Genomic DNA, 13158 nt, shown 5'->3' with positions numbered 1-13158 from the left:
TTACTGACCTGCTACAAAAGCCATGAAATCATAGCTTTTGAAATCTGCCTGGCACTGCACATCTACATAGCTAATTTTGTATGTATACCAGCCAACTCAAACCTGAAGTTGCATTCCTCTTCAGAATAAAAAGAGAGCATATTACTTTATCAGACTACCATCTACTAAATGTAGAAGCATATTAGCTTGTGTGTTACAAAGAAAGTATGAGTTTGACTTGTTTCAAGTTTTGCCTTTAAAAGTAAATCTACATTGAATTGAGAGACATTGAGATATAATATAAACATTGGATTTATGGCACATTATAACCTGCCTAACATTTGACTCCTCAGGTACTTCTCCACTATTTACCAATTACATTTATTCCCCTCCTTCCCACAACCTGTCTTTCCCACACTGACTCCTCAATTTACATCTTCACTGATTGTCCTTCTTGCATGTATACCAGCCTCTGGCCTCTTTACTATTCATTCCATCCAGGAAGAGTGCACACCAACTGCAGATGCTTCCTCAGCCTGATAAAGGTTTTTAAACCTGAAAGCTTGCTTTAAAAAAACAAAAACAAAAAACAATTATTTAAGTTGGTCAAATAAAAGATATCAGATTCACCCAAATAACCTTGTCTGTCTATGTCCTTAGACCAACACAGCTACAACCTATACCCCTCTACATTGTATTACCATTACAACACAGAATTAGATAGTTGCATATTAGTGAGAAAGAGGAGGAAAGAAAATTAGCATAAAACTAATAATCCACTAACTCAACAGCTATCAATTGGAAACATTCCTAGGAAATATAATAGCATTGGGGTATACCACACAATAAACATTTTATCATTATGTGTGATGAAAAAGTGTGGAGAGAATATATGTTTCATGTTTATATGAAAGTTAACTGTAAAATCTGTGCAATTTAGACATGTTTCAATTATCTGGCACTGCAAATGTTTAGAAAAACATTTACTTTTCTACGGTTCTCATGACAACTCCCTAGATTTCAAAAGATGAAAATGACTGAAAGCTGCTATTTAGCAATTACGATAGCTTGACTTTCAGCAATGATGAGAACTACCTTGGATTTAGAGATGGGGATGTAGATGAACGGTTGTTTTGTTTTGTTTTTAGTTTCCAGGGGAGCTCAGTTACTTACAAGAAACACTACAATTTTTTTACCCAAACCCTTTCCCACAACATACATTCAAACACCACATAATTCATTGCTGAACAACTGAAATAACCATAATAATTCCACAAGTGTATATTAAGATGCTTCCTAAAGAAATGTTAGCAAGAAACTCTGACCAATGAATTAGCAAATATACAATTGTCTACAGTAGGGTATCTGATATCTTTAAATTAACTGGGGATTCCAGAGCCTGAAGGTGTATGTGGCTTGTCATATTATTTTCTAGTTGGCACACACAATAGAAGTGCAAGACTAGGGTGCAATCTCCAAAGAAATGAGATGAAAGTGTAGTCTGATTTTTAATCTGCATAACCAAGTTTCTGGTGCACACGTTAAAAAAAAAATTTGGAGGTAGTGGGGCAGGGGGAAGAAATGGCATTTCCAAATGTCCAAAATGTCATAATTTTTCACTATTTTTTTCAACCCCTTCCAAATAGTACAAGTATAAATCTACTTTTCCTCCCGCCATATCACTTGAGGGTCTAAGCAGGAGCACATTGTATATTTACTTATATTTCTCTAACTAAATATATACATAATATATTTCCAAATCTCTACATAACACCTGACTTTCACCTTCAACATGCAAGTTACCAAAAACTTTCATGCATCAAGCAGATTGCAGCCATATTTTCCAAGAGATTTTCTAGAGTATTAAGCTTCAATAACAAACATGAAACCTGAGTTCTAAGACATTCCTAGATATGAAATCCCACCACTATTAAATGCAAACTAATACTCTTTTCTGGGCCTTTGTCCCAACCAAGGCATGGAAAAATCAATGTGATAACTTTCTAGGATGACTAGGATTGGCAATCTACAGCAGTCCTAGAAAGTGGGAAAAAATCAAGTTCTAGTTTAAACAAACTAAAATCATCCATCAGATCATGCTTACAACCCTTTTTGTAAATGTACTTTTATTATTAAACATTTGCTTGAGTTTCCATGCATATATGTGCACAGTGCATTTCACTGGGGCCTGATTCAACACCCAAAGTAAAAGGGTGTCTTTTATGCTATGTGCAAATTTAGTGTACAGCTAAATCCACTATATGTTTCCAATGAGGAGCCATCATCTCCAAGTTCCAGAGGCTTTAAGAGTAAATAAGTTTGCTGTTTATAAGACCAGAGTCCTCAAAGGGTTCACTTAGATAAGTAAAAAAAAATAGCAAGATACACTAGGTCTAAATGCATCAGTAACATCAGTTTTTATACACTCTGATGAACACACTGCTGCCCATTGTTCCATCTTCACCTTCAGTTGTAATGTTAAGTCATTCTTTAAGAAAACTATACCAAGGCAAGAATCCTGTCTAGATTTTATAGTTTGCATGGGAACCACATATCCTCATCTTCCAAAAAAACATTTATTTTCTGGAATCATTCATTTGTAAATTAAAGAAAATATTACCACAAGGGAAAACCTCAATGACTGCATTGATAGACTTAAAGAAAGGTGTTATGAGGTCAAATATATTTTGGCTAAATTCAGTTACTCCCATCACTTGGGAGATTAAACAAAAGGATGGGCTGATTGTAATTATATGTCCAGATGGCATTCTCCAAGCCTGGTCCTTAATCCTTTAGACATGATCTCTGGAGCAAAATCCTGACCCCATTAAAGTCATGAGAAGTTTTATAATTCATTTCAGTTTAATTACAAGCTACATACCATATCAGATCAGGAGCAAAATAAAGGAACTGTAATTATAAATAAATAAAATATAAGCACTGAAATAAGTAAGGGTTGGATGAGATGACCTCCCAAGATCCTTTCCAATCCTAATTTTCAATGATTCTGTGCTTAAGAGTAATGTTTGGGTACTTTTATGCATGTTGACTAGAACCTCTCTCTGACTGATATTAATAAAACAACTCAGATGTATGCAGCGCACAACGTAAGGAAGTATGTGAGAATATGCTGCTTAATTTATATATTCACAGCCTGGCAAAGAAGTAGCAGCTACATTTATATAAATAAAGTTACATAAAACTGTGGTACTATGGACATTTCTATGAGAAATTAATAAAAGCCATTTGGGAGAAGATGCAGATAAAATATGTTTAGGGCCAAACCGTTGATCTGTTGGTCATGTTGAGTATGGTCTTCATTCAGTAATAGAATGGAATGAATTGAGAAGTCATTGAAGATGTTTTAGAACATTTTTTGACAGCTTTTCCATCAGAAAATACCAATATTTTCTTTGATAGAATGCTCCAGTTTAGTCAAAACCACTAACTTCCAGGATGGAATTTCTGACAAAAGATATCTGGATTCAAAATTCTCAAGAGCTCAGCAGTCTGAAGATTCACCCGAGACATCCATGTTGAACTCCAAAACCTTTAACCTGAAGTATGGAGAAAATGAAGCTCGGTGTCCTACATCCCATGGTACCACCCTGATCATCAGGCATCATAACTGCTTCTCCTCAGAGGTGCTTTTTTGTCCTCCTCCACCCCTCATTTTTGTGATCTTCAGCAGGGCTTTGTTTCAACTGAACATGGAATAGGAAAATCATTTGATTCTATAACATTTTTGAAGGCCAGGAAGAACCTCTTGCTCAGACATTCAAAGCAAAGAGATTCACATGTTGACCTTTTGTGTATCATACAAAAATTGGTAACTAGGAAAAAAAAAAAGAATGTTATACAATTGCATTTTATATATAAATAAAAGAGCAGAAACACTTGGATTGAATTTCAGAGTCCTGTTTACAGATAATATGATTCTGAAAGCTAGATAAGAATATGGACCTTAGACATAATTGCATCTTTAAGAATTACTTGTAAAAGTTAATTGAACCATAAAAATGTAACAAATCACTCCAATGTTGGTAAATTTATTTCACGTTGAAACATTTTTATAATTCTGCTTTTCCCATTCAATCTTGATTCACTGTCAAGTATCAAGTAAAATGCCATATACTTAGCCTAGAAAAATTGAGACCATGACCCCATGTTAACATTTAATGAGGCACTGAAAGTGTCTTAAGAGAATGGAGACAAAGAGAGAGACAGAGAGAGAGAGAGAGACAGAGAGAGAAGATGCCCATTACCATAAATGATAGCCTTACTGATTTAATCTCTCTTAAAAGGAAAATTGTTGCTTAAAAATAATGAGCTTCCTATTATTAAGGAACGAAAAATGTGACAAGTTCTGTGAAACTAATGGTTTCATTTATATAGTGCTAAAGTTGGATCTGTATTTTGTGAAAAGCTGAAATAATAAAAACAGGTGCAGGAGAACAGAGTTTGTAATGAAAACCTAAACCTAGCTGGTTCTTAACCTAAAGCAAAGTTTACTGAAATAATTATTGAAAGAAAACTATTTTTCAAATTCAACAGCATATGCATTAGCGAAAATAAAATCAGATGAAACAAATGTGCATTTTTTCATAAGAAACTAAGCAGCTAGGGGCATGATCCAGGGTGGGCTCCACTCTAACTAAAACACCCACAATGCCTCATGTATTCAGGCATCATGCACTTCAAAATGGTGCTGGAGGCATTTTAACTAAAGTTCATTCAACAAACTTCAGTTAAAGTGTCTCCACCACCATTTTGAAAAATGGGAATGCAGAATACATGCGACACCATGGTTGCTGGAGGATTGTAATAGAACATTTTCAAAACTCTAAAAAGTTAGGGTTGGAAGGGACCTCAGGAGGTCATCTAGTCCAAGCCCTTGCTCAAAGCAGGACTATCCCCAACTAAATCATTCCACCCAAAGCTCTGGTGACCCTAGCCTGAAAAACCTCCAAGGATGGAGCTTTCACCACCTCTCTGGGTAACCTGTTCCAGTTCTTCACCACCCTCTTGGTGAGAAAGTTTTTCGTAATATCCAACCTACCCTTTCTTTGCCGTAACTTGAGACCACTGCTCCTTGTTCTGTTATCTGTCACCACTGAGAACAGTCTAGCTTTATCTTTGGAATCCCCCTTCAGGTATCTGAAGGCTGCTATCGGAACCCCCTCTCCTGCAAACTAAATAAGCCTAGTTCCCTCAGCCTTTCCTTAGAAGCTGTGTGCCCCAGCCCCCTAACCATTTTCATTGCCATCTGATGGGACTTGCTCCAATGTGTCCATAAAAATGGATTGATTAAGTCTGGTCCAATGCATTAGAATGCATTGGAGCAAGCATTGGACATGTCGACCCTACAGATGCTAAATATGTATGTAATCTGAAATAGCTATTAAACCATAAGACAGGGTACCTAGCACCTTTAAGGACAATACCACGCATTAAGCAGTCAGTAGAATACATAAAAATATCAATGAATGAGGCAATATCATTCAATATTTCTTTTAAATTGATACAATTATAGAAAAAGGGAAGGGTAGAAAAAAAATCACAAGAACATTAGTCTAGAAATGTCAAATTCAATTTCCAAAGTAAAATTCAGATGTAGACTGAACACTGACTAGGAGGAGAACGCTAGAACAAGAGAGTGGGGAGAGGGGGTGGAGGGGTGGAGAGGGGAATCAAGTAAAATTTTTAGCATAAAAAGAAAGTAAAAATACTAGAGATGTATTTTTTCTCCAGTGAATTTTGATTCATTTTCATAGATTAATTTGGTCAGGTAAAATAGCATGTAGCAAACGTGAACATATCCCAATTTTGCCTCACTGGGAATCATTACATAAGTGTACCCAGTAGGCTCTACCAACAAATTTGGAGTATGCTTAGGGGTGTCAACGCCTGAATTATGTGTTGTAAGCAACTTATAATTTACACGGCCAAAATGACAGTTGCCAAAGAAATTCAGTCTGTATGACAGACAGATTTCTCTCCCTGAGTTACCTGGAGAACCTATGGAAACCACAACTCTCTTTAGAATTACTAGGAAGTGCACAGCTCAGTGTAGATGTAATGACATCACCATGTCCCCTTAGGATGTGAAATGTCTCTTCCTGTTCAATACTTCCCATAAATAGCACAAACACAGGAAGGGGAGATGTTATTGTCTAGCCATTAGCTGGGGCATACATTAAACAGAAAAATCCAGGGTTATTAGCCAAATGACGACTCGTTTTTCATTACTAAAGAGTTCTCTGTTTACTCAAGCACTTTCTTTCATCTTAAAAAAACTTAATTTTCTACCCAGAACCAAACAATTTGTATGGAATTCTAACAGCAGACCTGTATATGTTAAGTGAATGGTAATTTTGCATGGTCAGGAGATAGGTTTTATAACTAAGCTCTTTTCACATTTCCAATTTGTTACCATTATTTTTTTCTGTTCACCAGTCTTATGTTTTCAGATATCGTCTATAGTTGATAATGACAGCCTGTGTCAAACTGTTGTGCATTCAGATTAGATAGGGGCTACCATGTTGACTTTGTTGTAATTAACTAACTATCTATCTGAGGATAAAGCTGACAAGTTTAAAATATTATACTTAGACCATGCACAGGTATTCCTGGGAGTTGAACTACAACCATGAAGCTTAATTTAAGCTGTGTGACTGTAGATCAGGTTCCTGCTTGTACACACATTCACTAGTGCTGGGAGCCACATTAGGAACACGATCTAAAGTTGGTCAGTTTGGGAGGAGTGGGGTAAGTAGGATCAGGGGATGGGGGCAACAGGTCCACAGAACGGGTCATCTGTCTGGAAATCAGTGGGTTGGGGAGGGCTAAAAATAGCCTGATCAGGGTGGGAAAAGGGTAACAAAAAGTGCAGCCTTGAGAATGGATGAGTGGCTAGGCTTTCCCAGCCCTGTGACAGCACTCCAGTCATCTACACATTTTTAGTGAACCATATGCAGGCATTCCCAAAACCTGTGCGCACATTTGCCAGGGGCCATGCCAGGAACTTCGTCTATGTATAGCAGGGTTGGGGGAGAGTGGGGGGGGCGGTAATATGTCTGCAGGGTATTGTTGGGATCAGGAGACTAGCAAGCATGCAGGGCAGGAGGCTGGTGAATTTGTAGGGTGGTTAGGGACAGGGATGACTGGTGCCTCCCAAATCTGGGGGGGGGCACTGAATTGCCAATGGGTGGCAGAGTCCCCTTACGGCCTATCACTGAGCCTGGGACCACCAGCGGTGAAACCAACGAAACAGGAAATGGACATCCGCCAGCACTTCAGGTTTTGCAGCTGGTGCTTCCAGGGGGGCACACAGCCAATCTCATGCATTGCTAATGCTTAGGGGGCTGAAAAGACCCTGGTCGGGGGTGGGGGAAAGACAGGGGAGGTTAGAAAAAGCACAGACCTGGGGCTCACATGAGCAGCTGATCTTTCCCAGCCCCAAGCATGCACTCCCAACATGTATACATATTCAGTAGCTCAGGCTACCCTGTGCCTTATCTAAAATTAATGCATCTCTCAGGTGAACTAAGAAAGATTGGTCCAGGTGTTTTTTGGGGGGATCTAACCCCTCCAAATCTATGTACAGATCGGCACTTATGTAGACTGACCTAAACCTAGTTCAGGTACAACATCAAGACTAGGAGCAGAAAGAACATAAATGGGTGTAAGTGATCAGAAACCAGTTTAAACCTGTAATAGAACAGAAGTTTAATGGAAAGAGACCAGTTTCCAAATGGTGAAAACCAGTTGAAAATAGCAGGATGGATGCAGTATCAAATGGGGACCCCCACCCTGGCCACCTCTCACATTTGGCAGGGCGGGGCTGTGTCAAGGGGTTTTTCACCACCCCATAGCCTGGCTAGGCAATTGCCTCATCCCTGGTCCGATGCCAGACCCAACCTCAACCATGGTGGGGGCAACCAGTCCCACTACTGCAGCCGCAGCTTCCCCAGCTGGAGTCTACGCAGTACAGGAGGGGGAAGGGGAGAGGCATGTGAGGGGAGCTTTTTCCCAGTAGCCTGGCTTTCCTCCCCTGGTTGGATGATTGCTCTAGCCCTGCCTCTGATCCTGCCCCTGTCTGCAAGGCCCACCTACACTGAGCAGACCCCAGCTGTGGGGTGTTATGGTCAAGGCAGTTTGGTTCTGTTCTCCCCTGCCCCCCGCAGCTAAGAGGATAGGATCCAGCATGGTGATAAGGCTGGGGTGATCACCCAGCAGGACTGTGGGGTAGAAAGTTGGGCTTTCCCAGGGAAGCGCCCCCACTGCAACACCCCCCCCCCACACACACACACATTGTACAGACCCCAGCTGGAAGAGCTGTGGCCATGGCTAGAGCTGGGGTGGGATAACTCTGTTAGCCCTCCCTCCACTTCTCCCCACAATGAGCCACTATGGCTACCAGCACTGGAATACTAGGGCAGGGCACAGTGGAGGGCCTGCGGTGCCAGCAGGGAGTTTGGTTGTATACCTGACAGCCAGTCAGGTATGGCCTTGCTTGACTGGGCTCTACTGCCAGACTAAGCAGTGTGCAGGAACACTGCCCACCACCTTTCGCCCATGTAAATACACGCATTTGCCTGCCTCCCTCCCCCTCCCCCCAGGAGGAGGAAACGTGTTATGTTTGCTCATGATCTCATTTTCATAGTTAGAGGCTGGATTGATTCTACCTTGAGCTTTTGAGCCCAAGAACTGGGAAGAGCTGGCTGCTAACTGATTCCAATGGTGCCAGCCACCTCAAATCAAGTGGCAGCTTTTTTCAAGGTAAAGTGTTTTGCCTATGAAGCAGAGAAAATAGAGCAGAGGAAGGAAAGGGAAAGAATCCCATCCTATGACCTGCTCTAGCAGGAGAAAGATCTGCAACTTTTGTGGACAGTACTAGGGCTCAATAATTGGACTTTTAAGTCATCATCTCAAGACCCTGCAATGAACCATGGTAGAGATCATCCTCAAATTGAGGGATTGCTGCCACCAAACATCTGCATGTACCTTTAGTTGCTTGGGCACCATTAAGTATGTTGTAGTATATTTTATTTTTTTCCTAATAAGGGCAGTCACTGACTGATGGAGACAGAGGGTAGGATGATATACAGTTTATACATAGAACTTGTCTCTGAAATCTAGTGCCATTTCATATACTCTTTCATTCTTACACCCATCATTCCTTTATAATATGAAAAGCCTTCATTCCCAAAAGGATTTGGAATAAATATTCACCTGTGTCAAATTATTCCAAGAAAAAAAAAATCACGTATGTTCTGTTCTTCATTGTACCTGGTTGTACTTTTAGAATTAAACACCTTCATATGAAGGATCAAGTAATTTATTTTCTAATTATATTTTATTATTTTACTATGTCCTGTACACTTATCAGAGTTTTACAATTGAATTTCAGAACACTATTATTCTTACAAAGCTGATTTTGACCTGAAAGCATACAGTTCTGAATTTTAAGTAAAAGCAACTCCCCACCCCACCAAAAAACAAACAAAAAAACCCCTCCAACATAAAAACTAGCAACCAGTAAGAGATGAAAGGGGAGAACAAAATCCATCCCTATCCACTCTCACAATAAAAAGATAGATGCTTCTGAGTCTTATTTCCAGCAAATCTGCAGGTGCATTCTAACAGTTTTGCTCCCTTCACAAACAGTTTCAAAAAGATCAAAAGCAACAGATAAAATTCTGTAACATTTTACAACAGTTTATTATAGCTACCCTCCCTCCTTTTAAACTAGATGTTTATAATGTAAAGGTAATATATGTAGAATTTTATTTATGTTGGCAAATAAGAAATAACTTTTAGTGATACTAAAATCAGATTTAAAAATACAAACTCATGGTACGTTGTCAGTATCTGTTATTGTTTCTTAAGTTCCTGTTTGATTGACCATTATGTAGATTTGTATTGTACTGGGGCTATAAAGATTAATGTATCTGAAAGCTCAGCATGAGCTTCAGCTCTGGATTGTTTCATGTGTGTACCTCAGCAAAGCAATTTATTCAAAGATTGCTTATTCAAATACTATAAAAATACTGGTTGGTATATGAAAAATGGCATATAGTCTTTCCTGTGCTATCTCCCTTGCTTTCTCATTCTTATATGTCTGCAACTGGAGTACTGCATCCAATTCTGGGTGCCACATTTTAAAAAGGATGTGGAGAAGGTCAAGAGAGTCCAAAGGAGGGCCACATGCATGATTAGAGACCTAGAGATGAGGTCATATGAGGAGAGGTTGAAAGACTTGAGACTGTTCAGCCTGGAGAAGAGAAGACTCAGAGGGGGCTTGGTGGCAGCTTAAGTATATCAGGGGCATACATCACAGCCTCAGGGAGCATCTATTCACCAAGGTGCCCCTGGTGAGGACAAGAAAGAATGGGCACAAACTGATTGAAGATCGCTTCAAGCTAGGTACAAAGAAAAACTTTTTTTTACAAGTCAAGTGTTGAAGGTTTAGAACAAGCTTCCCCCAGAGGTGGCAAAATCATCCACCCTGGTGATCTTCAAAAAGCATCTTGATGCCCATCTTGCTGGGGTCATCTGATCCCAGCAGTCTTTCCTGCCCAAGTGCCCTGGGGGCTGGACCCAATGAGGTGTCAGGTCCCTTCCAGCCCCTAACAACTATGAAACTGTAGTGTACAATATGCAAATAAGTATATCACCTTCTTATTTGATTTATATTGCTTATGCTAACTGGCCAGTGAGTGAATAAGAACTGGGTCAAAACTGAACAATAATTATTGCATGCCTGGTAACAATGAACACAGACAATGGGAGGAGGGGGGAAACATGCTAGGCATCTCAGGGCCCATTGAGACCAAGTCCTATTGACCCATGTGTTAAACTACCTATGATAACAAGTTGATGTTAGATATTTCTGTCCACACAATACTGGATGCTGACTGCAGCTGGAAGTCCATCAGCAATGAGATGCTGACAACCTGTTTCCAATTTTTTTATAAATCAAGTTAAGTAGTTGGTGAGAACTCCCCACCACCCATCTCACCGATATATTTCAGTTTGTATTCCATCAGGACCACATGCTTTGTTGTTCTTCATCTGCTTAATGGCTTTCAAGGCCTCTTGATAAAGTTGGTAGAACAGCAAGGCCTTGTCACCTTGTTATTAGGGTGTTAGGGAATGGCTCAGATGATGTTGTCTTCAGTATCAGATTCTTGATGAGGAACTCTTGAAAGTGCTCCTTCCACCATGTACGGATGGCAAAGCTTTCTTTAGAGGAGTGTTTTTCCACCCCTAAACCTCAGAGATGGCTTCTTTAGTGCTGGCCCATGTATAGTTTTGGTTGCACTGAAGAAACTGTCATGGTTGTTGGCGAACTTTTGAATCTTTTGTTTCATCTTCCCTTTCCTTATTTTTTAACTCTCAAAAATTTCCTTTCCTCGGGGACAGTACCATCTTACCCCAGGATAAGTTACTTTGAATAAACATATGTGTAGACACTGACTGTGGATGTAAATTGTGACAGGTCAGCCCAGCAAGCAAGGGGTCAGACTCCTACCTCCTGCTTAACCACATGGCTCTTCACTTTCAGTACCCTTGTGCCCCAGCCATCTCCTCTGCTGCCACCCTGAGCCAGGGGCCGACTCCCCATGTCCCTGGCCGTAATGTAAACTACTCCACCCCATCTCAAATTGCTGATGGCCTAGGCACATGTGTAAACACTGCACTTAGAAATAATTTACTCCAGCTCAAACTGGTCTAGGATGTATCGCTTTGAATTAATTGCATGCATAGATGCACCTAGTGTTCATATCATCAGGAAGGTTGGAGTGTTTCTCACTGGGTCTGTCTATCCATTCATTAATGTGCTGTAATTATGGTGCATTACGTTTAGTACCTGTAACAACAGGTACTAACTTAATGCCCTGCAAATATGAGCTACTGTGGATTAGTGCAGATGAACACTTTGTGTGTGATGCTTAATACCTATTGGGCTAAACTACTGCACATTAGTACAGTTTTTGCCAGCCTTACTACTGCAGTAAAATTAGTCCAATGGGCATTAAGCATCTCATATAGACACACTCACTGAGGCACTGCTGGAATGATCAGCTCTAGGAGTGTCAACACTGAGTGCTTGAGAGCCCTTTTTCCTTGGATGCTTCTTCTGTTTACATCATTCTGGGGCCATACAAATGGACACAGTGGAATACTTCAAATGCTAATCCATCCAGCAGTTCTCTGCACTGGTCATCGATCTGCTAATGTGGACATCATGACTGTCCTGGGCATGTACTATGACAGTCAATCAGGTGCCAGTGTCTTGAGTAGGGGGAATTCATCTATGTTATCTTCCATTTTTTGCTTTAGCAGAATAAAGAATTTGTGATGAGATCATGTTCCAAATACTTGCACAGGGGATGAATTCCATTTGAATTGACTTTCCCCCATTCTTCCTTTCTGAATGTTCCCTGCCATAGCTCTGAATCCCCACTAGGTCCTTCAGAATCCCTGCCCTACTAGGACTATAAGGTCATATATAAATGAAACAAGGGGCATATGTGCATGATACCTAAAAATGGGTTAAATGCTTTTGCACCATTGTAACGCTGTCAGTGTTTGCACGTCAGTGGAATATTGCACAGTAACTCCAGCCACTGTAGAAAATCCAGTGGCATAATGCACTTTAAATGACTTGCTCCCCTGCACTTGTGAGGTGAAGCACTGGGTTCTGTGCAGCTCAGGGGCTCTGCAGAAAGCCTGTGCAGGCAGCCTGGCAGCAGCCCAGGAAGGCAGCTCTGCCCGAGAAAAGCAGTAAGCCTGATATTCCCCCCACCACCCCTGAGCCTGCTTATCTGAGCTGCATGGGAGCACAGTGCTTCCTTCTGTGGCTACAGTGCCCACCAGGACTGCCTGATCTGGGTGTCTGCAGGTGGGTGCCACCGGGGGGTGGGGGAGGGAGTGTCAGGGCACTCTGCCGTGGAGGGAAGCAGCAGCCTCCCCCACAGCCCAGGGACTGCTCTGCCTGCTGGCAGCTTGCCCTCTCCTCCCTGCTGCTGGAGAGGCAGGTAAGTTTGGGTATATGCGTGACATGGGGGTTAAAAGGGCCCTAAAGGATGACCTCTACCTGACTCAAGAAGTCTATGGGCCAACGAGAGGCAAAGCGCTGCTTGACCTGGTACTGGCTACGGGGGACGACCT

The sequence above is a fragment of the Crocodylus porosus genome, unplaced genomic scaffold, assembly GCF_001723895.1.
Source record: "Crocodylus porosus isolate Cpor-Errol unplaced genomic scaffold, CroPor_comp1, whole genome shotgun sequence".
In the NCBI taxonomy this organism is placed as follows: Eukaryota; Metazoa; Chordata; order Crocodylia; family Crocodylidae; genus Crocodylus; species Crocodylus porosus.
The sequence above is the reverse complement of the archived record's forward strand: the minus strand, read 5'-3'. Positions refer to the sequence as shown.